The 4,902-nt window shown below is 40.6% G+C and overlaps 1 pseudogene; it reads left to right on the top strand.

The window, feature by feature from the left end:
- The first annotated feature begins 2,772 nt into the window (after positions 1-2,772).
- On the top strand, positions 2,773-3,610 carry LOC105491824 (ras-related protein Rab-13 pseudogene; annotated as a pseudogene).
- The last annotated feature ends 1,292 nt before the right edge of the window (positions 3,611-4,902 follow it).

The following is a 4,902-nucleotide window of genomic DNA, read 5'->3' as shown; positions in this document are numbered from 1 at the left end:
TATGGTAAAATGGTGTGGACTTTTTGATCTGGCAAACTGGGGTTTGAATCATGTTTCCTTACCTGTGTGACACTGAGTAAATTTCTTAATCAATCTAAGATTCAATTCCCTACTTTGTAAAAGTAGAATAATGAAACCTCATAGGGATGTGGTGAGAGTTAAATGAAGTAATGAATACAGAATACTAGTGCAGTGTGGGAACATAGCAGACATTCAGTAAATGACATATACTATTGTGTGCCTTCTGAATGCCAGGTTTTTATGTTATCTCATTTTAAACCTTAGAAATTTGGTTCCCTTACTTTGCTGTATATTGGAATCACCTAAAGAGACAAAAGTCGTTCATGTCTAGTTCTTATGCTCAGACTCTGAATTGTGACCTGAACTTTGGGGTTTTTAAATAGCTCTCCAGGTGATTCTAATATGCAGCAAAGTTCAGGAACCACTACCTTACAGCAATGCAGTGAGTTACGTATTAGCATACCCATTCCAGAGTTAAAAACCTTGGAGATGGATTTACTTAAGATCATATGGTTAATGACAGAGATAGGAAGAATGGTCTTGATGTATATCATTTGACAATAATAGTAGGTCACAAAATTTTTTTAAGTTATAAAATATCATGAAGAATTCAATGCTAATTTTTATTTTAAAAGTTAATTATACGTATAAAAGACTTTAAATATGTTTACCAAATATATTTATCAAATAAATATATACCCACACACACACATACATATATATATATATATATATATATATATATATATATATATATATGTTTTGGGGTAGAATTAATATTAAGTTTTGTTTTAGTTTCTGCACTGTGATGATGTTTCTAAATGTTCTGCAAGAAAAAGTTACTTTTTTAAAAACAGAAAAGAGCATATGTGTTATTTCTTTTAAAAATCAGAAAGCTGGATATAAAAAGGTTTATAAGTTCAAGAATGAACATCCTTAATTTAAGGGACCTGGAGAACATTCAGATGACAATATCCAAAAGGCAAAAGGATACATGATTCTGAAGCCTGGAATAGAGGTGTGGGCTGGATATGTAAGCTTCTTTTTGGAAGCACCTGTTAGATTTAAAATTACTACAGGCTTTCCGTCAATTGTAAGGTATCAAAGAGTTCTAAGACTTTCTTACTGATTTGGTATTAAAACTTGTATCCTTTTCTTTTAATTTCTTCTGCCAGCATCTTAGTGTAGTCCTGATTAGTTCATGACTAGAACATTTCTAGAGCCTTTTAATTTCCTTTATTCTAGTCTATCTATATTTCAATCTATTCTGTATACCTCTTCAGTAATACTTATAACGCTCCACTAAACCTTCTGCTTAAAAAAACAATGGCTTCTCATTATCTACTAAATGAAAGTTCAAATTTCTCAGGCAATCATTTAAGACTTTTCATGATCTGGCCCCTTCCTGTTTGTCTACCTTTTTCACCTGATCCTCTGGTCAAACATGATTATTTGCTCAAATACACTATTTATTTGTCTGCTTCAGTCCCTTTATACACATGCCTCTCCATGTGCTTTAAATATCCCCCTGTATCTGCACCTTTTCAAATTCTGCCCATTCTCTGAAGCTCAGCCCAAATGCTAGGTTCTTCATAAAAGCCTCCCTTATGATGTTCACTGGAAGTCATCACAGCTCCGGGCAAATTTCTCACTCATGTGTGGCACTCACATGAAATTTATTAACTACCTGGAATGTGGCTTACCATTTACAAGTCATGTAACTATAGAAACTCATTTAATTCTCACTAAAAAAATTACTGCATAGGTAGATAAATGCATTTTTTTTTTTTTTTTTTTTTTTGAGACGGAGTCTCGCTCTGCCGCCCAGGCTGGAGTGCAGTGGCCGGATCTCAGCTCACTGCAAGCTCCGCCTCCCGGGTTCACGCCATTCTCCTGCCTCAGCCTCCCGAGTAGCTGGGACTACAGGCGCCGCCACCTCGCCCGGCTAGTTTTTTGTATTTTTTTTAAAGTAGAGACGGGGTTTCACCGTGTCAGCCAGGATGGTCTCGATCTCCTGACCTCGTGATCCGCCCGTCTCGGCCTCCCAAAGTGCTGGGATTACAGGCTTGAGCCACCGCGCCCGGCCGATAAATGCATTTTTTTAATGGAGAGAATGTGTGGTCTGAGATCATACAGTTAGTAAGTGGAATACTCCAGATGTAATTCCATTCTTTTCAAGAATGGGATAGAAATCCTAAGAAGTTGATCTTTTGTATTCTTTAAAATTGTGGTAAAATACACATAACATAAAATTTAACATCTTTACCATTTTAAGTGTACAGTACAGTGGCATTAATACACTCACATTGTTGTGCAACCATCACCACCATTCATTTGCAGAACTTCTTTCATCTTGCAAAATTGAAAGTCTGCACCTATTAAACAATAATTCCCTATTCCCACCTTCCTCTAGCTACTGACAACCACCATTCTACCTTCTGTTTCTATGAATTTGACTACTCTAGTTATCTCATACAGGTGGAATCACACAATATTTATCCTTTCATGACTGGCTTATTTCACTTAGCATAGTATCTTCAAGGTTTATCCATGTTGTAGCGTGTGTCCAAATTTCCTCCCTTTTTGCGGCTGGGTAGAATATGTATATATACCAAATTTTGTTTATCCTTTCATCTGTCAATGGACCCTTGGGCTGCTCTCACATTTTAGCTGCTGTAAATAATGCTGTTACAGCTTCCTGGCCTGGGCTCCGTGCTGCTCTGTTTGCCAATCGTCCAGTCCCGCCTACCAGTGCGGGGCGCTCCCCACCCCTCTCCCGGCTCCCCCGGTGTCCGCCATGGCCGAAGCCTACAACCACCTCTTCAAGTTACTGCTGATCGGGGACTCGGGAGTGGGCAAGACTTGTCTGATCATTCGCTTTGCAGAAGACAACTTCAACAACACTTACATCTCCACCATTGTAATTGATTTCAAGATCCGCACTGTGGATATAGAGGGGAAGAAGATCAAACTACAAGTCTGGGACACGGCTGACCAAGAGTGATTCAAGACAATAAGTACTGCCTACTACCGTGGAGCCATGGGTATTATCCTAGTATACGACATCATGGATGAGAAATCTTTCGAGAATATTCAGAACTGGATGAAAAGCATCAAGGAGAATGGCTCGGCTGGGGTGGAACACCTCTTGCTAGGGAACAAATGTGACATGGAGGCCAAGAGGAAGGTGCAGAAGGAGCAGGCCGATAAGTTGGCTCCAGAGCAAGGAATCCGATTTTTCGAAACTAGTGCTAAATCCAGTATGAATGTGGATGAGGCTTTTAGCTCCCTGGCCCAGGACATCTTGCTCAAGTCAGGAGGCCGGAGATCAGGAAACGGCAACAAGCCTCCCAGTACTGACCTGAAAACTTGCGACAAGAAGAACACCAGCAAGTGCTCCCTGGGCTGAGGACCCTTTCTCGCCCCCCCACCCTGGAAGCTGAACCTGAGGGAGACAGGGCAGAGGGAGTGAGCAGGGGAGAAATAGCAGAGGGGCTTGGAGGGACACATAGATAGATGGTAAAGAGAATGAGGAATAAAAGGAGAAGAGAAAAGGAAAAAGCAGAAAGGAAAAGAAGGAAGAGAGAGGAAGGGAGAAGGGAGAGGAATGGATTGAGGAAGTGAAAGAAGGTAAGGAGGTAGGAAGAGGGAGGAGGAAAGGAAGGGGAGATGTCCTCAAGCTTCAGACCTTACCTGGGTTTTCAGGGCAAACATAAATGTAAATACACTGATTTATTCTGTTACTAGATCAGGTTTTAGGGTCCTGCAAAGGGCTAGCTCGGCACTACACTAGCGGATTTGCTCCTGTTCTGTCATTTTTCATGGTCTTCCTTGGTTTTAAAGGCCACCATTTGCACATACACACACACACAAAATAATAATAATTATAATGCTGTTATAAACATGGGTGTACAAGTATCTGCTCAAGTTCTTGCTTTTAATTCTTTTGGATATATAGCCAGAAGGGGAATTGCTGGATCATATGGTAATTCTATTTTTAACTTTTTGAGAAACTGCCAAACTGTTTCCATAGTGGCTAGGTTGCACCATTTTACATTCCCACTAGCAGTGCACAAGGGTGGCAATTTCTCCATCCTTGCCAACACATCTTCTGTGTTGTTTGTTTGTTTGTTTGACAGTAACCATCCTAAGGGGTGTAAAGTGGATCTTTTGCATTTTAAGGAGTTAAAACAGGAATTTCAAACTCAAATATTAATAGAGGGCAAGGAGGTAACTGTAAACAAGTGAGACAAGCCCCATTAAGATGATCTGTGGCACTGGACACTCAGTCTCAGGGTCTAGGAGGTAACAGGAATTGGCTGATACAATAGCCACTTGTAGAGCCCATGGAGTTATTACTCAGCTGTACCAGATTACGGCTCTGGCAGATCTTCATGCAGATCTTTCATGCATTACATGACATCTTCTGATTTTTAAGAATTAAGTAATGGTTTTGAATTTAGAGCCCACTGCAAGCCAATATTCTATAGTCAACTAGATTTAGATGAAAGGATGTGAATATAGGACTGTGGGTATAAATAGAAGCCTTCCCACATTTGCAGTGAGAATCTCACTCCTGGGCAAGACAGCAGAAATTCTGTGGTGGAACAGGTGCTGAAACCTAGCACCTGGAAGATGGCTGATATGGCAAATGAGAGCTGATGACTAAGAGCTCCAATCCTTTGGGCTCCTGCTTAGCAGGATGTAGAGGAGAGGCATCATGCTGGGGATTTCCCCTTTCTCAAACACTGATGACCGTAACTTCATCCAGCTTCTATGCTTTAGACACTACTACTGGTTAAGGGTGCTAGGACCATTCTGCTGCAATTGTCCCTCTGCACAAGTCAGCAGTGGGAGACATCACCTAGGCAAATTCTCTCT

This window comes from Macaca nemestrina, chromosome 14 (genome assembly GCF_043159975.1).
Source record: "Macaca nemestrina isolate mMacNem1 chromosome 14, mMacNem.hap1, whole genome shotgun sequence".
In the NCBI taxonomy this organism is placed as follows: Eukaryota; Metazoa; Chordata; class Mammalia; order Primates; family Cercopithecidae; genus Macaca; species Macaca nemestrina.
The sequence above is the reverse complement of the archived record's forward strand: the minus strand, read 5'-3'. Positions and strand labels throughout refer to the sequence as shown.